The sequence below is a fragment of the Physeter macrocephalus genome, chromosome 15 (genome assembly GCF_002837175.3).
Source record: "Physeter macrocephalus isolate SW-GA chromosome 15, ASM283717v5, whole genome shotgun sequence".
Lineage (NCBI taxonomy): Eukaryota > Metazoa > Chordata > Mammalia > Artiodactyla > Physeteridae > Physeter > Physeter macrocephalus.
Genome location: NC_041228.1, coordinates 72,473,664 through 72,499,029, shown reverse-complemented (window position 1 = coordinate 72,499,029; position 25,366 = coordinate 72,473,664). Strand labels below are relative to the sequence as shown.

Here is a 25,366-nt window from a genome sequence, read left to right as displayed (position 1 = left end):
GATATGGGAACATATGTACATGTATAACTGATTCACTTTGTTGTAAAGGAGAAACTAACACACTATTGTAAAACAGTTATACTCCAATAAAGATGTTAAAAAAAAAAAAAAAATCCCCACTTCTCAGATTGTGGTGAGGATTAAAGAACATGAAGCATCTACAGGGCCCGACACAGTGATGGGCACTCAGAGGGTCCACAATAGGATTTAAAAAAAATGTTTTTATGATTTATAATTTAAAAATTTTATTTGTATATATTTTTGGCTGCATCAAGTCTTAGTTGCGTCACGCGGGATCTTTTCGTTTCTGCGCTCAGGCTCTTTGTTGTGGCGCGCGGGCTTCTCTCTAGTTGTGGCGTGCGGGTTTTCTCTCTCTAGTTGTGGTGCACAGGCTCCAGAGCGCATGGGCTCTGTAGTTTGTGGCATGTGGGCTAAGTTGAGGTGCGCGAGCTCAGTAGTTGTGGCACGCGGGCTTAGTTGCCCCATGGCATGTGGGATCCTAGTTCCCCGACCAGGGATTGAACCTGTGTCCCCTGAATTGGAAGGCTGCTTCTTTACCACTGCACCACCAGGGAAGTCCCTAGAAGTTTTTTTTTTTTTGATTGAAGTATAGTTGATTTATAATGTTGTGTTAGTTTCAGGTGTACAACACAGTGATTCAGTTATATATATATATATATATATATATTTTCTTTTCAGATTCTTTTCCCTTATAGTTTATTATAAAATATTGAGTATAGTTCCCTGTGCTATACAGTAGGTCCTTGTTGGTTATCTATTTCATTTTATTTTATTTTGGTCATGCTGACCAGGGATTGAACCTGGGCCCTCAGCGGTGAAAATGTGGAGTCCTAACCACTGGACCGCCAGGGAATTCCCTGGTTATCTATTTTACATATAGTAGTGTGTATATGTTAATCACAAACTCTTAACTGATCCTTCCCCCACTGTTCCCTTTGGTAACCATAAGTTTGTTTTCTATGTCTGTGGGTCTATTTCTGTTCTGTAAATAAATTCATTTGTATCTTATTTTTTTTTTTAGATTCCACATATAAACGATATCATATGATAAAAAACAAACAAAAAAAAACAATAATATCAGTGCACTTCCTGCTCTTAGAAATGTCAAAGTTCAGAAGCCTCTTTTTTACTTTGCACTCCCTATGTTCATTTTAGTCTAATTAGATAAATCTCTATTAAAAAAATTTTGGGAGCTGTGGATCAAATTCTTTTAATTAAAAAAAGTCATACACATTATACAAAAATTAAGTCAAAATACATTATACTGTGAAATGTCAGGTGTAAAGCTATAAATATTTTAGAAACGAACATAAGGGAAAATTAGTAATGAGATTTTTGTCAGAATTTTAAAAATATATATTTCTCTATGAAAGACCTTGCAGAGAGGATAGAAAGATAAGCTGCAGACTGGGTGAAAATATTTGGAAGCTACATATGTGTTAAAGGACTCATATCTAGGCTATATCAAGAACTCTCGGGAATTCCCTGGTGGTCCAGTGGTTAGGACTCGGCACTTCCACTGCCAGGGCTGGGGTTCAGTCCCTGGTTAGGGAACTAAGATCCAGCAAGCCATGCAGCATGGCCAGACAAAAAAAACTCTCAAAATTCAACAGTAAAAGTAATCAAAGAATCCAATTAGAAAATAGGCAAAAGACATGAACAGACATTTTACCAGAGAATATATAGATGGCAAATAAGCACATGAACAGAATTTCGCCATAATTAGCCATTAGGGAAATACAAATTAAAACTACAGTATGATGTCTGTACACACCCACTGGAATGGCTAAAGTAAAAATTAGTGATAGTACCAAATGCTGTCAAGGATGCAAAGGAACTGAGTCAATCATACTTTGCTGTTGGGAATATAAAATGGTAACAACCACTCTGCAAAGTAGTTTGATAGTTTTGTACATACATAAACATACGACTACCATACGACCCAGAAGCTTCACACAAAAACCTGTACACAAATATTCATAGCAACTTTATTTCTAACAGCCCCAAACTGGAAACAGCCCATATGTCCTTCAGTGGGTAAATGGTTAACCAAACTGTGGTATACCCATGCCATGGAATACTGTTTCACAATGAAAAGGAACAAACCATTGATAGATGCAACTGAGAATTATGCTTAGTGAAAAAATTCAAAACCCAAAGGCTCTATACTGTGTAATTCCATTTATGAAAGATTCAAGAAATGATAAAATTTTAGAAATGGAGAATAGATTGGTGGCAGACAGGGGTTATGGAAGGAGTTGTGAGGGGTAAAGGGAGAGAGGTGAATGTGGCTACAAAAGGGCAATATGAGGGATCCAGTGGTGATGGACCTGCTCTGTGTCTTGAACACAGTAATGTCAGTATCCTGGTTGTCATATGCTTCTTTAGGTTTGCAAGTTATAGATACCATTGGGGAAACTGGGTAAAAGGAATATTTTTTTTTTAACAATTTCTTGTTAACTCCAATTATGTCAAAATAAAAAGAAAAGTATTTTTGAAATAAAAAGTTTGTTTGAGGCAGCTGCTTCTCTGTTATGGACTGAGAGTCAGAGTGGTGTAAGAGGGTACTCTCGCATCCTTATTATCTCCAAGAGCAGTAGTGTAAGGCTAAATGTTTGACAATCACTTCTGTGTGGGGGAAGAGAGGGGACTGATTTCTAGTTTTACCCATTCCTGTGGTGGAAATAATCCCCCATGGCTGATTTAAAGGTACTAACATGAAGTCATGGAAAGCTATCTGGAAAGAGAGACACACAGTCAGGTCTCATGAGTTAACTTCAACCAATATCAGCATAACACTGGCCGAGAGGGTCTATGAGGCACCATCTTATAACATTCTGACGTCTTAACAGAAGGATCTTACAGCCTTACCCTTGGTTTGATACTGACCTAGAGGCCACATTTTTCTCTCAACATTTTGGATTTGTTCTTTACCCTGTGGACATTCTTAAAAATTATTTATTTATTTATTTATTTGGTTGCGTCGGGTCTGGGTCTTAGCTGTGGCAGGCGGGCTCCTTAGTTGCAGATTGCATGTGGGATCCAGTTCCCGGACCAGGGATCGAACCCGGGCCCCCAGCATTGGGAGCGTGGAGTCTTAACCACTGCACCACCAGGGAGGTCCCAACCCTGAGGATATTACTTATTGAGAATCTTTTGCTGGCAGGAGAGGTAGAGTGTGAAAACAACTTTAATTTCCAAGCCAAGAAATTCTGTGTTAGAAATATATTCTGTAAATTTTTCTTGAAAACTGCCTATTTATTTTTCTCATAACTCTGTTGCAATACTTTACAATATGCCACTGTAAGAAGCCAATTGATGCTTTAAATATTCTGCAGGGAAATTTCTTTAGCCAGATCCACAAAATCATTTTCTATATTTCATTTTACTGCAGGTAGAAGTCTAGTTAATTGCTCCACCAATGCAAAAACGAATCCCCTTTTCTTCAGCCTACAGCAATTTAAAAAATACTCTTCTTTCCACTCTCCTTGTTATTGGCAATGTCCCAAAGCCATTGCCACATGTTTCTGACCTTTGTTACAGGAACATCTTGTTTCCAGATACCAGATTCTACATCAGTCTGGGTTCAGTTGGGAAGCACAAGAACTCTGTATTATGGGGGATAAGATACTGACTATAGAAATTAAACCTCACGTATAAGTGGAAAGTGAGATCTGCAGTGCGGGTTGGAGCGTGAGAGTGGTCACAACCATTGATCTGACAATCCAGGCACAACCCACTGCCGAAGAGGTACAAGGAGTGCTGGTGCCAAGTTCCAGGGGCAGCTCCTGTGGATCTGAAGCCAAATGTCTGGTGTGCGGCCTGGCGCTGCTGTGGGTGAGCAGGGACTGCAGCTGCGAGAATTACTGGAAGCAAAATGAAGGAGAACGAGAAGAAGCTGAAACCCATTGGCAACAGAGAGTACTCTCTGCTGCTGAACTTCTGCCTTCCATATTTCACACTAATTTCTCCATGGCCAACTGAAACTTGGACACGTGTAAACAAGAAGGACCAAGAAATGTAGTTCTGGTTTAACTAGGGTGACACAGTGCAAACCAAGTCAAACTAAGAGAGAACAGAGAAACCAAATTCCTTAAAGTACCCCTAATTCATTCCTTTATTCGATAATGCACAAATAACTTACGGTGGAAGTACGGGGCAAGGTCCTGAATTTCATAGAATAAAATAGAAATTCCAATCATTTATTGGCTAATTTAATTCATAAATTTATAAAACAAGCATTATGTTTATCAACATGTAATAGATGTTACTAACTGTGGGAGACGCTGTAAATACAAAGATGAGCAAGGCTACTCTTCTGGGGACCACTGTTCAGAGAGGGAAAGATATTAATCAAATAATCACACAAACAGGTGTATCATTTCAAAGAAAAGCACAAGGGAAGAGTGGAATAAGGCTCTACAAAAACACATAACTGAAAGGCTAAGGCATGGTCTTAGCAAGTGATCCCTGAGCTGTGATCATACGGATGAGTTTATCCGGTAAAGTGGAGAAAGGAAGGAGCATTTGTGAAAACCCTGTATCAGCAGGAAGAAGGTGTGGCACTTTGGGGAAAATGAAAGAAGGTCCACAGGATTATGGAACAAAGATCAAGAGACAGAAGATGTGAGATAAGTTGGAGAGGGAAGCACAGGCCTGGCCATGAGGTGACTTGGTCTTTATCCTAAGGATAACAGGAAAACTGAAAGTTCTTAAATAACATAAAGCCATCATCTAATCTGTGCTTAGAAAAGATCATTCTGTTAGAGAATCAGGAAGTTTGTAGGATGGCCAAAATTGATGTGAAGAGATTAACTAGGAGGCTATTGCAGTGATTTTTGTGGGAAACGATGGAAGCATAGAGAGATTATAGTAGATTTGAAGATAAGTTGTCTCTAAAAGAATGGCTACAGTGAAAAAATAAGAGTATCAGATAGCACAGAGGAGGAGAATCAACGTGAGAATATAAGAGAACATCTTGAAAGGAATGTCACTTGAACTATAGCCTGAATGAGAATTAATTTACCACACAAAAATGCGAAGGAACATAGTATTCCAGGTAGAGGCAATGTGAGTGAAAGCAGAAGGTGTAAAATGGATTGGAGGGACCCCAAAGTCAAAAATAAATATAGGGACTTCCCTGGTGGTCCAGCAGTTGGAACTCTGAGCAAGGGGGGCCCAGGTTTCATCCCTGGTTGGGGAACTAGATCCCGCATGCCGCAGCTAAGAGCCCGCAGGATGCAACTAAAAGATCCCGCCTGCCGCAATGAAGATCCCGCATGTGGCAACTAAGACCTGGCGCAGCCAAATAAATAAATAAACAAAGTTAACAGTCTCTCTGTTAAAAAAAAATAAGTATAAAAGCTGGAAGAACAGTTTGAGGCTTGTGCGAGAGATTTAGAAGCAATATAGCAGCAAACATATGTAAGATGGCATATGAATTTCATCTGGAATAGTGAGAAGAGGCAAGGACCTGGGAGAGAAACCAGGAACCTTGACATTTTTGTGAGGGGCAGAAGGGCACCAGCAAAGCACATTGAGAAGGAGCAGCTGAAGAGGACGACGGGAAACATGGGAAGAGGGGGTGACACGAGACCTTATGAAGGAAGGAGAGTTAAAAGGGTCAGATGTCAAGAGGTCAAGCGAGTGGAGGGCTGAACTGTGACCACTGGATTGAACCACATGGATTGGTCTCAAAACACAGTTCCTAAGTTTTCACCCAGTGTATCCCTGTAAACATTGAAAACCCAAAGTTAAGCCAAAGGAAGTCTGGTAGACACTGCCAGCTGCCTGTCAGATTACCTATCCACCACCATGGCCTCTTTTATTTTTCCAACTCTGTCATTTTCTGGGGAAACAACAATGCTTCAGAGAAGGAATCAGAATGGCATTTGTCATTTCTACTCCTTCCTCCCCATGGTCTAGACGTGGACGTGCAGTTTAATTCTAAAAAATGAGATAAAGGGGGAAGTTCAAGGATAAAGGCCAACATGGTAATGATGCAAGAATGGAAGGGTGGAAATGGTCTGGGTCTTTCAGGATATGCCTGAATCAAGGAACTTATCTTGAGCTGTTCTGTCTTAAGGCTCCCTATCAGTATTCTACAAATATTCTTATGTTTAAATCACTGTTTAGAAAGGTTTCCTGTTTCTTATAGCTAAAAGTATTTCTATCTTGTAATCTATTTACTGTTCTCTCTACAAACTCCATTGTAAGTCCATCTTTCCCTTTATTCATACTGTTTTGTGTGCCCAAAGTGTTCTTTTCCTTAAACTTCAATATCCAAATTCAAAGCAACATTAGAACGCCTATTTTAAATGTCAGTCCCATTATGAAGTTTTTCCTTCATCCAATCCAAAAGAATCTGTTCCTCTTCTGAATATCCGTATCTCTTCTTTGTAAATCTTTTGCATACTTAAAACAAAGGCATTTATGTAAATGTCCTGACTCCTATTGTTAGACAGTAAGACAAATGAAGGCAGAATCCATGTATAAATTATGTGCATATTTCCAGTGTCTAACATACTGCTTTCCCCATTGCAGTTGCTCCATAAATACTGATTTGTTAGTGAATGACTAAAATGCCCAAGATGATAGGGCTCGAAATGTCTCTATATGAAAAGGCTAGTAATAGAGGAAAAACAGATAATATGATATTTAGGAAAATTACAATAAGGAAGAAATTACTATTAAAGAAACCAAAATCAGAAGACCCAGGTCAAGGTACATGACATGTCTTTGCAATTGTAGCCTGTGCCTCATGGCAGCCTGGTGATTATATTATGTCTCTGTTCCTTGGATGCTTAAACTGCTTCGGTATGAAACTGCAACCATTGCTGCATTTCACTAAGAGCCCATAGATCAAAAATACCAAACACACAACTATTTTTGTGCAGTCAGGGACACACAATATAGACCATAAAGGAAGAGAGCGTATGGAGCACAGCAATAGTGAAAGTGACAGATAAAGGACTAGAAGAATAAGGGCCACAAATCTCATTGAATGGCAACATTCTCCTGGACAGATGGTGTGATACGTACTCAAGGTTACCTTAGTGAAGTGAAGCAGAACTTGAGGCATAAGCGACAATGTACTTACGAAAGCTCTCAATGGATGTCTTTCTTCTAATTTCTATGTTATGGCCAAATCTCCTTAAATCTTCCCATTCCATTCCATCTCCTATTGTCTTTGATCAAAGTTTTATTCCCTACATACACGGTTTGTCATGTACAGAACGATCTTACACACATATATTTATTCCCTGTAGTTGCCTTTTACTTCTTTTCTTTACTTGTTTCTTGTTTTAATTACCCTTATCATTAAGATTTCAGGCCAACTAGGGGTAGGAACTTCATCATTGTGTAGAAAGTCCCATTCTTCTAAAACCTAATGTAGACTCTGCATACTATCAGTAAACAGTATAAGGGTTTTGAGTGATAAATTGAATGAATTATAAAGACATCCTTTTCAAAAATCTTATTTGATTACCTGATTCAACTTTGACATAATATGGTCTTGATGGGACCATCTTGACCCAACAAGGTGGCATAGACTTATTTCTTCCTGATCCTCCTTGGTAAGTACAACTACAAACACTGGAAAGAGTACAAGAGACAAAAAAAGGAGACCCTGAAAGGTGATAAGAGGAAGAACTGGTTTGGGATCATGGGACTGAAGGAAGAAAGCAGCAGTAGGGCATCTTATGATGGCCCACCCATCAGAAAAACATGACCCAGGCACAGCATTTTCGCACTCCAACCTGGCAACAGAAGGCAGTCCAGGTAGGCTCACTCTTATCTCAGACTGAGCAGAAGTCTCTCCTACAACATCAGAAGAGCCCAGCATCACCAGAACGGGGGACCATTGGAGCCCTGTTAATAATAAGCATCAGGAAATGTACTCCACTCCCCTCCCCAAGGAGAGAGATGGGAATGGGGCAGGCAACAGTGTCAAGAGGATTTCACCCCAACAAGGGCTCAGACCAGGGAAGCTTCTTGGTTCCTGTGGGCCAGGCCTGAGGCTGGAGACTCCTCTACCCCACTGAGAGATACTAGGCTGTCTGGCCCAGAAAATCCCCTCCTGTCCCACGAGGCAGCATCGGCAGGACCAATAGTATCCCCAGCAACACCAGATAATACAAGTAGGCCAAAATAACATCACAAAGCTTCTAAAATTTAAATTGCCATTGGAACTGCAATCCACAAAAGTAGTTCTAGACCCACATATAAAGTCTAAACTGGTGACTTCTAGCTAAAATAAAAGATTAAAATAAAACTCTGAATCTCCTGACATAACAGACACAATGCCCAAGATAAAATAGAAAAGCATACATAATACTAAGAATCAGGAAAATTAAATTTGAATGAGAAAAGACAATCAACTGACACCAACACCTAGAGGAATCATATGTTGGAATTGTCTGACATGAGTTTTAAAGCAAACCATCATCAAAATGCTTCAACAATCAATTACAAATTTTCTTGAAACAAATGAAAAATGGAGAATCTTGGCAAAGAAGTAAAAGTCATGAAAAGAGCCAAATGGAAATTATAAAATTAAAAAATATAATAACTGAAATCAAAACAAACAAACTTGTGGGGTGGACTCATTAGAAGAGTGGAGATGACAGAGGATAGAACCAGTGAATTCTAGATTGAACTAATAGAATTTACTCAGTCTGAAAAGCACACGCCTAAAAACCAGCCCGCTCCCCTAATGTTAACTAAAGATCTGACATTCTTATTATCACTATCCCATGAAAGAGGAAAAAGTGAACTAGTGAGGCTGGAAGAGTATTCAAAGAAATAATCACTGAAAACTTACAAACTCGGCAAAAGACACAAACCTACAGATTCAAGAAATTGAGTGATCCCCCAAATGGATAAGCCCAAAGAAATCTATGCCGAGAGACAGTGTAATTAAACTTTTGAAAACAAAAGACAAAAAATCCTGAATGTCGCCAGAGTAAAATGGCACACTACCCATAGGGGAACACCAATGAAATGATTCAGTGATAGTGGATTTCTTTTATAAAACCATGGAGGCCAGAGGGAAGTGACATATTTTTCAAGCACTGAGAAAAGAACAGTCAACAGTGAATTCTCTACATAGGAAACTATCCTCAAGGAATGAAAGGGTAATAAAGACTTTCTCAGACCAAGAAAAATTAAGAAGGTTTGTCACTACAGACCTACTCTCAATACTGGCCACAGAAATTATTAAAACAGAGGGAATCTTCCAAAGGAAAGAATCTTGGAGCATAAGGAATGTAGAAGGAACAGTGGAAGGAGCAGAATTGAATACATACAATAGACTATCCTTTAACTCATGAGTTTTATAAATCTTATAATTGAAACAAAAATTCTAACTTCATCTGTTATTAAGATAATTATATTTACATAATTATATTTAAATGTGAGGGCAGTAAAGGGACCTAAATGAAAATAAGGTTTCCACATTGAACTGTAAATGGTAAAATATTGGTACTAGTATAATGTGATATCACATATAATACTATAATATCAGTGTAACCAATTTAAAAGGGACACACTCAAAACATTGTAAATAAATCAAAATAGAATCCTAAAAATATTTTCAAGTAATTCACAGGAAATCAAAAAAGAAAAAGAAAAAAAGGAAACAGGAGTAAGAACAAGAAGAAAATAATACAAAAATAATGAAATGGAAGACTTAAATGTAAACATATCAGTAATTATCTTAAATTTGATTGATGGATGTACACCTATAAAAAGACTGAGATTGAAAGAGTGGATAAAAACACAACCTGACTATACATTGTTTACAAAAACTCATTGCAAACTCAATAGCATAGGTAATTGAAAGTGAAAGAGTGGATAAAGATATGCCATGCAAATATTATATATTACTTATAAAAATAAATATAATGTATGCATTCACTCTTTTTAAACTTAAAACCTTTCCAGAGCATCCTAATGATATTCTTCAACATGTGCTGCAAGAGCGTGCTTCCCTCTCCAGTCTCATCTGGGTTTATACAACAGCTTGACTTGTATAGTACAGCCATAAAAGCACTGGTCTTCTTTCAGTTCCCCACACCTCATCACCTCTGTAGTATTCTAAAGATGGGAAACTTTGGAAATATCAGGTAACAACACTTTGAGAACAGACACTGGCCTTCTCACAGTGGCCATGGTCACCTGTGGCAGCAGAGGGACACTGGCTTTGTAGCAGACTCAGCATGGCTCACGGAGGGGAGAGAGTGCATAGTAGGACTCTTCTGACGCATCAGTCTAGGAGCTCAGCAAATTTCAGATAACATGCGCTTATGCACATGGAAGGAATAAAAGAGGTGCTCATAGAACTGTAATTTGACATAAATATCAGTGTTCCTCTATTTGAGATCACAGGAGACGTTTAATGTACACCTAGATTCCAAGTATAAAAGGATTGTTAAAAGTTAAGGTAACATGAACTATTGGCTTTTGCTGTTACATGTAAAGATCTTGGAAGTCATCACTCTTTCTTTCCACAAGAAAAAGCAGAACAGACTGAAAATCAGTGACTTTTCTTGGGGCCATCAGAAGACTGAGGTTGCAGGGTAGTTCACTGCCCTCAAATCTGAGGGAGGCAGGTGAACGTGGAGAGCCACAGCTGAGACCCGTGTGCTCGGAGCGGAGACGGCAGGAGCCGTAAACTCGGGGGCCACTTCAGTGGTGATTTTGGTGAATTGATGGCAGCTCTGAGGACCCACCTGAAGAGTGAGAAACTCCTGGTGCCCCATTCCCAGGGACGTCCCCACACTTCTGTGGGTTTTAGCTTCAGGAAACCCGACAAGTTCTCATGGTGAAGAACCAAGATAGAGTTCCTCTTTGCTCTGGCTGTGGGAGAGAAAGAGTCACCGTTGTAAAATGTGACCAGAATAGCCTCAAAAACAAACCCTGAACAATACTTCAGGGGAAAAGCCTTTACCAGATCACTATCCCACCTGGGAGAAAGGCATTCCTCTGATTCCAGTCCCCTGTAAATTTCCCTGTACTCACCTAAAAGGGGTGAGGAAGCTAAGAAACACTGAGGAAGGGGACATCCCAGGAGCACAATCCCACTAACAGACTGATCGTCAATCGTAAGATTATAGAATGCTTCCCTTCCCCTAGTTATAACCACACCAACAGGGCTTCAGTATAATAATGATGCATTACTCCCCAAAGAGCTGCAAGATGCAAATTCTATCTAAGAGGAGTTCATAGGTAGGTCCAAAGGGAACAAGGAAGACAAAAACTAGAGGAAGTGAAGCCCCTGGCACCACAGGCTACACTAAACATTAAACACAGCTTGACTCCTGGCCAGAGTAACATAAAACCTCACACTAAAGGCCTATTAACCTCAGTTAATAAATAAGCAAATAAATAATGAATAGAGCAGATTTCTTATCAGAAGCCAAAAAAGTAATAAATGAGTAGAGTGAAATATTTAAGGCATTGAAAGAAACAACTATCACCTAGAATTCTATGTCCATTGAAATTGACCTTTAACATTGAAGGGGTCTCTCAAACAAAAACTGAGGAAATTCATTACCAGTAGACTGTTTTTCAAGAAATGATTAAAAGAAGATCATCAAGAAGAAGAAAATGACATAGCTCAGAAACTCAGGTAAGCATAAAATGAAGAAGAGCATCAAAGAAGGAATAAATTAAGGTAAAATAAAATATTTTATTTTTCTAATCCTCAATTTATCTAAAAGATGTTTGTTTAAAGTGATAATGTTAACAGAGTGTTGGATGATTATAGCAATTGGATAAGTGAAATAAATGACAGCAATGTAATAAGAGATGGGATGGAGGAATGGGAAATACCCGATCATAAATTTACCTGAACTATATGTGAAGTGGTTTAGTGTTATTTGTGATGAATTTAGATTAAATATATATTGCAAATTCCTGAGAGACCACTAAAAATTTTAAAGCAAGTAAAACTGATATGCTAAGAGAGAAGATAAAATCAATCATATGAAATACTCAATTAAAATAAGAGAAGGCAGAATAAAAGGGGAGGCAAAGAACAAATACAATAAACAGGAGATTACAAACATGATAAATATTAAATCAACTTTAAAAAAAATCCTTTAAATATTAATAATCAATATATACCAAAAAGACCTATTATCAAGGTGGATAACAACAACAACAACTATATGTTGTCTACAAGGAACCACTTACTCAAAGTACAAGAATGGAAAAAGGTATACTGTGATAACACAACCTAAAGTAACGTGGAGTAGCTATATTAATTTCAAAAAAAAAGGAATTCAATAAAAAGAGAAGTTTTCAGTATTAATAAATCAGATAGGAAATATTTAAGGATATAATTGACTTGAAAAACACTATCAATCAGTGTTTATATCTAACAGATGTTTTATATATAGCAGATGTTTATATATTGCTGCCTCAAATAACAGCAGAATAAACGTTTCTCTCATGCTTGCATGGGACATTTATCAAGATAGACCTCAATCTTGACTATAAAAAATACTTAACATGTTTAAAAAAATAGAAATTATACAAAATGTGTTTCAGACCACAGTGGAATTAAATTAGAAATCAATAACAGAAAGATAGCTAGACTAGCCCCAAATATTTGGAAATTAAGCAACATACCTAAAACACAAGGGTCAAAGAAGTCTCAAGGGAAATTTTTAAATATTTTGAGCAAAATAAAAATGAAAATACAACTTGTTAAAATTTGTGTGATGCAGTGAATACAGTGCTTTGAGGAAAATTTATGTCATTGAATGACTGTTTCAGAAAAGGAGAATGATCTAAAATCAATAATTTTTAGTTTTTTAAGGAACCTCCATACTGTTCTCCATAGTGACTGTATCAATTTACATTCCCACCAACAGTGCAAGAGGGTTCCCTTTTCTCCACACCGTCTCCAGCATTTATTGTCTGTAGATTTTCTGATGATGCCCATTCTAACCGGTGTGAGGTGATACCTCATTATAGTTTTGATTTGCATTTCTCTAATGATTAGTGATGTTGAGCAGCTTTTCATGTGCCTCTTGCCCATCTGTATGTCTTCTTTGGAGAAATGTCTGTTTAGGTCTTCTGCCCATTTTTGGATTGGGTTGTTTGCTTTTTAGATATTGAGCTGCATGAGCTGTTTATATATTTTGGAGATTAATCCTTTGTCCATTGATTCGTTTGTAAATATTTTCTCCCATTCTGAGGGTTATCTTTGGGTCTTGTTTATAGTTTCCTTTGCTGTACAAAAGCTTTTAAGTTTCATTAGGTCCCTCTTGTTTATTTTTGTTTTTATTTCCATTACTCTAGGAGGTGGGTCAAAAAAGATCTTGCTGTGATTTATGTGGAAGAGTGTTCTTCCTATGTTTTCCTGTAAGAGTTTTATAGTGTCCAGTCTTACATTTAGGTCTCTAATCCATTTTGAGTTTATTTTTGTGTATGGTGTTAGGGAGTGTTCTAATTTCTTTCTTTTACATGTAGCTGTCCAGTTTTCCCAGCACCACTTAATGAAGAGGCTGTCTTTTCCCCATTGTATATTCTCGCCTCCTTTGTCACAGATGATACAGTCACTATGGAGAACAGTATGGAGGTTCCTTGCAAAACTAAAAACAGGACTACCATATGACCCAGCAATCCCACTACTGGGCATATACCCTGAGAAAACCATAATTCTAAAAGACACATGCACCCCAATGTTCATTGCAGCACTATTTACAATAACCAGGTCATGGAAGCAACCTAAATGCCCATTGACAGATGAATGGATAAAGAAGAGGTGGTACATATATACAATGGAATATTACTCAGCCACGAAAAGGAATGAAATTGGGTCACTTGTAGAGACATGGAGGGACCTAGAGACTGTCATACAGAGTGAAGTAAGTCAGAAAGAGAAAAACAAATATCATATATTAACTCATATATGTGGAATCTAGAAAAATGGTACAGATGAACCGTTTTGCAAGGAAGAAATAGAGTCACAGATGTAGAGAACAAACCTGTGGACACCAAGGGGGGAAGTGGGGAAGGTGGGATGAATTGGGAGATTGGGATTGACATATATACAACATATATACACTACTACGTATAAAATAGATAACTAATAAGAACCTGCTGTATAGCACAGGAACTCCACTTTGCTGTACAGTAGAAACTAACACAACATTGTAAAACAACTATACCCCAATAAAAAAATTATATTTAGAATAAATTTTAAAATTTAAATTTAAATCATATTGACAAAGTTTTGAAGAGTTTTGAATTGCTGAGAAGAAAAAACGTTTTCAAAATATTCTCAGAATGTTTTTTTAAATTGTACTTAAATTACCTGTTTACAATTTATTTATAATTTTTCTATTAAAAAGTCAAAAAAAAATAAAATCAATCATTTTTATTTCCACCTTAGGAAACGAGTAAGAAGAGTCATGTATGTCTAAAGCAAGCAGAAGAAAAGAAATGATAAAAAATTAGAGTAAAAATCAATGAAAATGAAAATACAAAAATGATAGAGAAAAATCAGTGAACCCAAAGCTGGTTCTTTGAAAAGACAAAAAGAAAAAAAAAATGAGTAAGTCTCTAGCTAGGTTACCAAGCTAATACCAAAAATGTAACAGGGTTAATTACTACTGATCCCATGGATATTAAAAGAATAATAAAAAAAAACTATAAAGAAGTCTATGCCCACAAATTTGATAACTTAGATGAGATGAACCAATTACTTGAAAAACACAAACTACCAAAATTTATACAAGGAGAAATAAATATCTGAATAGATTTATACCTGTTAAAGAAATTGAAGCAATAATTAAAAACCTTCCAAAAAAAGAAAACACCAAGCCTAGATGGTTTTACTAGTGATTTCTACAAAATATTTCAGGAGGAATTGATACCAATTCTCCACAATCTCATCCAGGAGTCAGAAGCAAAGTGAACACCTCCTAATTCATTCTATCCAGTATCACTGTGATAATGATACCAGGTAAAGATGTTAAGAGAAAGAAAAAGTGCAGACCAATATCTCTCATGAATATAGATGCAAAAACCTTCAACAAAACATTAGAAAATTGAACCCAACAATATATGAAAATAAATATATATTACAACCAATGGGATTTATTCTGGTTATCTATGGCTGATTCAACATTTGGAAATTAATAAAATCCACCCATCAACAGGCTCAAGAAAAATCATGTGTTTGTATCATTTGATACAGGAAAAGATATAACAAAATTTAACACCCTTTTCATGATAAAAGTTCTCAGGAAACTACGATTAGAGAGGAACTTCCTTAATTTGATAAAGAGTATTTACAAAAAACCTTCAGCTAACGTCATACTTAATGGTGAGAAACTGAACATTTTCCCCCCGTGATCACGGACAAAACAAGGATCTTCTCTCCATCACTCCTATTCAATATTGTACTGGACGTCCAAGCTACTGCAATATGAGAAAACAGGAAAGAAAAAGAAATTCAGACTGGGAGAAAAGAAATAAAACTGTCTTTGTCTACTGAAGCCATGATTCTTTATGTATAAGATCCCAAAGAATCAACAACAACAAAAATTCTTGAGTCTCCTAACAAGGTTAGCAATATTATTTCTTCAAATAATGTTTGGCTTTCCTCCATTTGGGGGGATCCTAATTAAACATATATTAAACTGCTTTGTATTTTCCCACAGGTTGTTGAGGCTTTATTAAACTTTTAAAGTTGTTTTTCTCTCTTATATCTATTGTCTATCTATGTATCTATCTATGTATTTATCCATGTATCTATCTATCATCAATCTATCATCTATCTACCTATGTATCTATCAGCTGTTTGATTTTTGCTTTTTCTTCAAGTTTACTGAATGTGTTTATAAGTATCTAATAACCTGTTAAGCTGTTAAAGGATTTTTCAATTCCCATATTGTACTTTCCTTGTCTGGAAGTACTATTTGTTTCATTTTTATAAGTTCTCTCTTGTATTTAGGCTTACATTTTCTTTAAATTTTTTATTATGTTTGTGATTGCTGTATTAGAGTCCTTTTCTATGAATTCCATTATCTCTGTCATGTTTATTTGTTACAGTAGTCTTATTTTTCTTCTAGTTCTGGTTAACAGTTTCCTGCTTTTTCATATTCTAGTAAATTTTAATTAGGTGCTAGTCATTTTGTTTGTTGCATTTTTGTCTGGAGTGTTGTGTCTTTCTTTAAAACAATGTTGAGGTAATTTTGTTAGTCAAGTTATTTGTGGAACAGCTTGATCCTTTTGAAGCTTCTTTTTTAAAGTTTTTTAGGGTGGGTCTGGACCAAGTTTGCTGTAGTTATAAATTAACCTTATTGCTGAGATAGAATCCTGATTTCTCTACTGAGTACCCTGATTGTTCACTGAGGCATCTCTTCTATGGCAGGTTGTAACTTGAACATCTTACAGTTCTGGGTGATCTCTAGGAATTGTTTATCTTATAATTAAAAGTATATTTTAGCCTGGCTTCAGGGTATTTATGCTACACATGAACAAATTAATGTTCAGCCACACATTCAAGTGGCACGATACAAATTTCTAGAGCTCTTTCTCTGCATAGCTCCCTCCTCTCCAATACTCTGTCCTTAAAATTTTGGCTGCTAGGGCCTCATCAGAATGCAATGTCTGTCTCTTAATTCATCAAAATCTCCATGGTCTGCTCTTATAAGCTGATTTTGAAGGTGCCTCCATGAAGAAACTTGGGGCAACACATAAGCTTCTTTGTTAATTTTAATTTTCCAAGGATCACTGCCCTGCACTGCCTATTGTCCAATGTGTACAGTCAACTGTTTCATATATTGTGTCGAATTGTTTTCCTGGTTGTTTATGCCAGGAGGCAAATTTTGATACTGGTTACTCCAGCACGGCTTACTGTGATTTTACAGCTTCTCTGGCTTATTCTCATTATTACAATCAGAACTTGTGAGTGTTTTTTGCCTTCTAGCTAGATGTAGAAATCAGGACTACAATATTTGTTAAACTCTTGCAAATATAAAAGGTTCTACGGAACTGTAAATTAAGTATTATTCCACTTGGGGTTGTACCACGCTGCTGTAAGAGTGGTAAGTGGTCTCTTGCATGTCTCTGAGTGAGAGGGATTTAATTCCCCAGTTCAACATGGACCAAGTCATCAAATGAGACTTAAGGCATAGAGTAGTGGTTAGTACTGAGCCCTGATGAAGTACGAAAGCATGGGGGCATATGAGTGCTGAGAACGTCTAAAATGCAGTGTAGTCTTCTAGATGGCAACATCAAGGGACAGAATACACTATTTCTTAGATTCATTGCTGCATGCTGATGTTGAGATGTCATCTAATCTTTGATGATGATATAAACTGCATATTCAAATCACATGGTCTAGGAAAAGCAGGTAATTTTAGAAATGCAATACACTTCAGTTAGGCTGTTCCCCATGAAAAGATCAGAGACAACAGGACAAAATATACAGTAATAAGGCATAAAATGTTTGCTAATGTATGGTGTCTTTTCCAGGTTACTTTGAAGTATAGGCCCTTCCTTAATTCACATCAGTGTCATGGAGAGTATTTTGGGTGACAACCCTTTCATCTTACATAGTAGTTCACTAAAATAATTCTATAGTAATGGGTAATTTTTAAAAATACTCCCAAATTTCTTGTTTAAGGACCTCACAATGATTGAAGAGGACCTTGGCTGAGTTCTTCTTCTACCCAGAAGGTAAGACTGAGTTGGGAAATTAAATAAAATGTCTAGAGGGATACATATCCAGCAGTTTGTGAAGATTTCAGACTTGCAAATAACTTTCATAATGATTCTGTTTTCCCTGAACATCTTTGCAAGGTCAGAGACCATTTCTGTGCATTCCTATGGATATTTTTGGGTCCTTTGGCTATCTTCTAAGGAGGAATAATTTAAGGGGAAAATAAAGAGAAATTATCAAACTAGAAGACATACCTTTTAAGGGAACCAGGTTGAGTAAGGTAACTGGTTCTAAAATGTTTTTTATTGCTTATTCTTATTCTTGCATAAATTATCTATCATAACCTATGGTAAGTTAACAATATTTTATTTATACTTTAATTGGATGTGTATAGTCCTTAGGACAAGTTAATTAACTTTTGTTTTTATATGCCTCTCTTTCATTTGTTCTCAGAGGATCTCAAAAAAGATAATTAAGCATTCTCTAAGGCACTTTCACAGTCCTTATTACCACTGATTGCTAATAGGACAGCAGAAAGTAATTTAATCTTTTCAGGTTAATAGAATATTTTTGAAAATCTGTTATTTTTGAGTATGATAAAATCAATTACTATAGCAATAATGCTTTCAGACACAAGCTGGAATTAGAGAAAACACAAAGATGTCATTTGTTTTAATTTGTTCTGTTTAAGTCTGTCAGTCAGCTTACATACATGAAATTAAGAGTGTTTCATTTACAAGTTTAAACAAAATATTGATTACTGTAAATTTTATGTCTTAATAAATTCAACACAAATTAGTTTGGCCCGAGCTCCAGACATAGAAAAGAATATGGTTGCCACAGAAAAAAAGTGTTTATTAATATTTTAATTTTGAATTATGTACAAGCTGCATTTAACTACAGGAGTGGACTATTTGATGCATTTATATTAATTCATGGTCTTATTTCTAGTGAGCATTCTAGCTGATTGAATAAAATGTCAGGATATTTAGAAGAAATTTTTATAATCGGGAATACGAAAACATTTAAAGAAAGTAGAACTGTCTCTTTAGCTGTCTCCAAACCAGATCAAGAACAGACTTTTTAATTCCCCATTTTTCTTCTTTCTTATTTAACCTGGCAATCCCTACACTTGAATGCAACCATTTATTCATTCAACAGACACTTGTCTAGAGTAATCTTCCCTCCCTGGGAAATTTTGATTGAAAAAAGTGACACATGGGGCTTCCCTGGTGGCGCAGTGGTTGCGCGTCCGCCTGCCGATGCAGGGGAACCGGGTTCGCGCCCCGGTCTGGGAGGATCCCACATGCCGCGGAGCGGCTGGGCCCGTGAGCCGTGGCCGCTGAGCCTGCGCGTCCGGAGCCTGTGCTCCGCAACGGGAGAGGCCGCGACGGTGAGAGGCCCGCGTACCGCAAAAAAAAAAAAAAAAAAGTGACACATGGTGGATGATGCCTCTGCCCCAGCCTTTACGATCTAGGCGCGGGAAGCAGGAGGTGGGCCCGAAGAAGAGGAGTGCAGCCAACAGCTAGAGGACTCCTCCCACAGTCAGCGTCCTGGCACTTGCTGTTTGGTGGGGGCACGTGCTGCTTCACACCTGCATGCCTTTGCCCAGCTGTTCCTCCACTTGGCGGGTCTTTGTCAGTCTCCGCACCACGTCGCCTCTGCCTCGTAAGCACGTTCACTGTTCAAGCTCACCTCGTTCATTAAGTCCTCCCTGAGCATCCCTCATCTCAGGCCGTTCTATTGTTGTTGTTGTTAGATCTGCATAGGGAGAGCTTGGCATATGTCTTTGACTAGTCAAATAAATTCATATGTTTTCTATTTATATAAATATACACATCAGAGAGAAAGGCAAATTCCCACTCATCACCACTCTTTTCTCCAGCCGTGTTACATACCAGTGAAGGCTGGACGTTCTGGGTTGGACCGGCTTCATTTAAATCTCAGTTTCATCAGTTACTGGTTGCAGAACATATGAGTTATAATTTATTTAACTTTGCTGTGCCTCAGTTTTTTCATTTAGAAATTGGGGATAATAGTAGCTATTTTGGAAATTGGGGATATAGTAACGTTATCTGTAAACATTAAGTTTTATATAAGTATAAAGCACAGTGTACGCATTCAATACACATTAGCTATTAAGTAAAGAAATTCTGCATATCCATATCCACAGGCAAATTTAGAGAGAGGAAAAGGCACCCATGGAGAGAAAATCTTTTGGGAACTCTTTTATTTGCTCCAGAAAATGAACTCTGCCTCAGAGTATATGGGGCAGTGTTACCCAAATGCCTTTACTTTGCCAAAGAGCAAAGTCATGGGCTATCAGTTTCTTTCATGGCACCTTTGTATGAGTCCTTTGGAGTAGGAGTCAAGGATTCTAAGGGAGTTATTCCTACAAGAATTACCTCACCTTTTGCAAATACTGATCTGGCCAGGTAGATACCAGATGAGTTTCCATAGGCACAAACAAATTGACAATGGCCTGCCTGGGATCAGGGAGCTGGTAGGAAAGTTCCTGTTTAGAGGAAAGATGATTCTTGGCTACCTGGCTGCTGTGAGTTATGACCTCTAACTCTCTGTGGTAAGTTTGCTAGCCATATAGACAGCGAGTATGCCGGAACATGCTAAGTGGATCATTCACCGTGTTTTAATGCTTTGGCCCACAGTCAAAAGTGAATTGTTTAAAAAAATATTTAACTGTGAGTATAAACTAAAGAGAATATCAGCATTTTTTTTCTAGCATCAGAGCAAAAGGAAAACTTCCTATTCTGAAAAGTTTCACATCTATAAAATTCTGCAGGTAAATAAGACCCAACATATTCATCTGATGAAGTGATAAAATTTGCCCTTTGATTTTTATGCCGTAGTCTCTGATCTCTATAGGACAAAAAAAAAGGTCACTGCACAAAATAACACCATGGCAGATTTTTACTAAAGACTTCACAGTAAATTATAAAAATTATAAAAATACAAATGATGAATATAGCATTAACTATGATTTATTGCCTGTCTACTTGTGTCAGGTGCTTTACATGATATACGTTCATCCATTCTACAGGTATATGTTGAGCATCTTCTGAGGGGATGCCGTTAACGTACAAAAATGACCACTGCACTCATAACCAGACTAAAAAGAGGACAGACATTAAGCACTCATCACCATTAATCAATTTCCATTGTGGTCGAAGCCATAAAGGATAAATTCAAGGGACATGGGAGGACTTTGCTGAAGGGGTGATATTAAAACTGGGAATGACAGGATGCTAGATGAAGGAGTGATGAGGGACAGAGACGCCTTCCAAGTAAAGAATACGGCATATGATAATTGAAAGTCGGGTGTTATACCCATTTTACAGAGAAAAACAGAGCAATGTTAGAAAATACTCATTTTGACAAAATTAAATAAAGTTCTGGAACTTGGCTAATTATTAAAATTACACTTTTATAGAAAAATACTCATTTAGGAAATAGAAGTCTTAGCTTTGGACCCAATTATAAATTGATATCCACACTGGGAGTTGATGACACTTTTATAATTATTCACTGTGTAAGAATTGAATCTGCAAATATTAAAGATTCAGTTCTACTCATATACAAAGCCTGTTCTTTGATTACGGTGTTCAGTTTTTCTAACATTTGGTGAAACAGGTTTATTGTTTCTAATATTCCTATTGTCTGAACCTTTGCATTTCTTTCTCTCTATTATGCTAGGAAAGTTTTGAATCTCAGCATCTTTAGAGGTAGACCGTGCTTGAGTCCAAGTTTTAGTCATATAATCACCTAAGCTTTCAAATTCACTCACTAACACAGTAAATCCAAAAGTTCTAGTAAGTGCACCCACATCAGTCATTTTGGTCTGACCCCATGTTATATTGTATTCTCCTTTGTCTCATACCCTAGAATCAATTCCCAGGCATAGTTATCTGTGTGTTTGCAATGCTGTTGTTGTACTACCTATTTTCCTGTTCTCCTGAGACATCCTGACATGGACACCAGCATCAGCCCACATGATCCTCTTCTTGGTCATTAGGGTCCCAGAGCACAGGTTCCCTCCTCCAAGCTCAAAAACACCAGAACTAGCCAAACAGAATCAGATCCCTTCTCTGAGGTCTGCGTTTCAGCTTGATGGAGCTCATTTTCCAAGCTTCTAAATGTTAATAATCTCAACTTCTCCCCCAGCTTACCTTTCCCCATGATAATATAGATATTTCCTCTATATATAGGTTTAGGTATACAATATACCTACTATAAAATATATTGCCATGATACCTTAATGTGGATTTTTTTTTGCATTGTTACCTAGTTTACAATTCTGTACAAGTTAACAATTCTTCGTGTTAAATTCTCTGTTAAAATAACTACTGCAATTTGTCTCCTGAGTAGGCAATAGACCGACATAGAAGTTTTTATCAGGAGTGGTCCCAGGAAATAGTCCCTCAAAGTCGGGATTTGGGAGTTGGCTGGCTCATGTCTCAGAGCTTGAACACAATCCCAGGCTCCTTGCCAGTGGGAAGTGAGATGCTAATTAGTCCTAGGATACTGCAGAATTATGAGTAATCACCTTTGGTTGATTTTGATGAAGTGCCTTCTCAAGAAATTGTCTTGGGGACCGTGAGGTTTCTGCACTGAATTTTAACAGTAGCGTTGACTACAGAAACAGTGACATGGAATTAGTACTGGGCTGGTAAATGTTTGATAACTGATTCTCAAAAAAAAGTTATCTGTAGTCATGGTCAGTTTCCTAGGTGTAAATATTCCCACCATGACCAATATCGATCCTCAAATGTGGTGCCACTGAAAACAGAGTTGGGAAGAGATGCACACATCATGCTAGCTGAAAACAGAGTTGGGAAGAGATGCACACATCATGCTAGCTGGTGTGAGCCAGTCCCAGCATGTGTTGGCATGGGACGGCTTTTTCTGACTGCACTGGGGTTCTTACAGAAACCCTTACAGACTCAGTGGGGTCAACTCTCAGGTCAAGTCATGGTCAGAGAACAAAGAGCTTCTATAGTAGCCCTAGAAGAACCTCTTACTTACGAAGCCATCGGAAAAAAGTTTCTGAAAAACTAACATAGGCTTTAGTTGTGAAGTTTTCAGAACTACAACATAGAATGGATTCACAGTCTCGTCAAGTTGTTCCTGTGAAATTAAGGATTGTCACTGGGAAAGTGTGGGACCCTGAGGCTTGGATCAGGGGCATCTGGGTAGACAAATTGAAGCTGAAGCATCCGGGTCACGCTAATACTCCTTTGTCAGTGCGAACAACCTGCCTCCCAGTTTCTGAGAAACTAGACTTCCCTTGTTTGAATACCTTGTCTTGAATAAAATAATCATGAATATTTATTTCCTTGGGCTTTTTCACCTTCCTCCATCATGCTTCTCGGAACGTGGTGAAGGTATGACTAAAGCAGCTGATTTTTCTTCTTATAAGAAAGAATACCTTACACACTGGTTCTCCAAGTATGTTCCCAGGAACAGCAGCATCTGCATCACCAGAAAACTTGCTAGAAATGCAATTATTAGGTCCAGCCCTGGGCCTATTGAATGAGAGACCCTGGGGTTCAACTCAGCAGCTTGTTTCATGTTTAACATCCTCTCCAGGAGATGCTGATTCTGCTAAAGTTTGAGAACCACTGCTTAAATTCGGCCTTGAGCAACTTATATTTTTATTTTCTAGATTGGGGGAAAAATATTTAGCATCAATTCAATGTTGTGTTTTTTTAAAAAGTTATACAGAGCTCTTCTTCCTAAGAACTCACGTAACATACACATTTCATATATTACAGGCAAATGCAATCTTTAGTGAAGGGTATCATTCTCTCTTTTATGTTATAAAAATATAAGTAATGTAGTTATTTACATATTTGCCATATCAAATCAACAAGTATTTATTGGATACCTTGTATGTACCCATTCAAGTCTTAGGCACTAAGGGACAGAGTAAGGCTAACTATATCTTTCCTAAAAAAGACATCAAAAAGGCATTTTCTTTATCATTTGTGATAATTAAGATAAACTTTATTTAGTTATACTCTAGCAAGCTCCATCGAGTGAAGATCTCACAATCTTATTGAGGAAATAAAGCTTATAAAGTAAAAACAAGGGGCTTCCCTGGTGGCACAGAGGTTGAGAGTCCGCCTGCCGATGCAGGGGACGCAGGTTCATGCCCCAGTCCGGGAAGATCCCACATGCCGCGGAGCGGCTGGGTCCGTGAGCCATGGCCGCTGAGCCTGCGCGTCTGGAGCCTGTGCTCCACAACGGAAGAGGCCACAACAGTGAGGCCCGCATACCAAATAAATAAATAAATAAATAAATAAATAAAGTATAAACCTTAAGTAAAGCTGTTATACTTTCAGATATTAATAATTCTTTCTGAATCAATCATTGGGAATTTGGATTTAATAATTCTTTTTTCATAAAAAGCAAGTATATTTAAATTTCATTAAAATAACCTTCTGAGTTAAAAAAAATTTTTTTCTACATGAGTAAAAGAATAATTAAAAAGGCCTAAGAACACTTTAGCCAGGCTTGCCATTTTGCATCATGTTGTAACATTTTCTCATAAAAAAAAATCATTTAGTTACTTTAGAATCCATGTTGGTGCTTATTTTTCAAGAAAGCAGCTGTGATTGTTTACAGAGCAGATGTGGATTATAAATAAGTAGAGCAGAACATTTTGGAATAATTCCCACTCAAGGTATATGAAAATGATATTTAAGCAACTCCTGATATTTCCCAAGAGGTTTAGCTTAAAAGTTTAAAATTAATCAAGTAACTCTGCAGCTCTAAAGCTGTTAAAACATAGACGTTTTTACTATGCACAGTTTGCAGATATTTCCCTCTGCTTCTTCCAGCATTAACACATCTTAACTATGCTTCATGTGGCTGTTATCAGCATCAGCAGTGTTTGGACAGCTGAATCCCAGGAAGGGGTTCCAAGCTGTGTCTCATATGGATTATAATTTTGACTCATTTCTTAGTTACATTCTCAGCCATGTTTGCACGGTTTTTTTTAACCTCTGGTCTAGTTATATCTCTTTAAATTAAACCAATTACAGAGAAAAAGATGAAGTGAATCTGCATGTGAATTGTTCACATCATTTGACATTCTCTGCCAAATAGTGACATTCAGGATGGAAGTTCAGAGTTTTGACTACACGTACCAACACAGTTCTAGAAAGTAATCACCGAAACAGCTATAATCATCAGATGTCAAAGAAGGACCTCTTTATGTAATCACCAAAGGAACAGTACTGGATCGTCTTGGCCTTCACCAGGAATCAGAGGACTGAATGCCTTGAGTGTAGCTGCTTCCAATTCTCAAAGGATAATCAGTAAATTCCACGTTGATAGAAAGGTCGTTTCATCAAATGTTAGCAAAGCTGAAGTTGAGTAAAAGAAGTGAAAATGAAAATCAAGGCTGAAATAGATTTCTAAGAAACAACACAGTGAGGAGAAAAACTGTACAAAAAGTGAGAAATACCGAAGTAGGTCATGCTAAGTAACGTCAGTCTCAGGACTTTTCTACGTAGGGTGCATTAGTACAGACAACTGGGAATCTGCAGTAGTCCATCTGTTGATTGGTGCCCTGGGTGGGGAACTCCTTCTGGGCAATGTCTGCATTGCCTCAAACTATTTGTGAAATTCTCAGCGCAT

General features: G+C 37.4%; 2 long non-coding RNA genes across 2 annotated transcripts in view; both read left to right on the top strand.

Moving 5' to 3' along the window:
* LOC114487917 (uncharacterized) overlaps positions 1 to 15,252 on the top strand; it is a 77,905-nt gene extending 62,653 nt beyond the window's left edge. Inside the window, exon 4 of the long non-coding RNA XR_003683482.2 lies at positions 14,429 to 15,252. This is a non-coding gene — a long non-coding RNA (uncharacterized lncRNA). The remainder of the gene's footprint in view (positions 1 to 14,428) is intronic.
* Positions 15,253 to 15,289: 37 nt separating this feature from the next.
* Positions 15,290 to 25,366, top strand: part of LOC114487918 (uncharacterized) — a 30,693-nt gene continuing 20,616 nt past the window's right edge. The window contains exons 1-2 of the long non-coding RNA XR_003683483.1: positions 15,290 to 15,605; positions 17,672 to 17,724. This is a non-coding gene — a long non-coding RNA (uncharacterized lncRNA). The remainder of the gene's footprint in view (positions 15,606 to 17,671; positions 17,725 to 25,366) is intronic.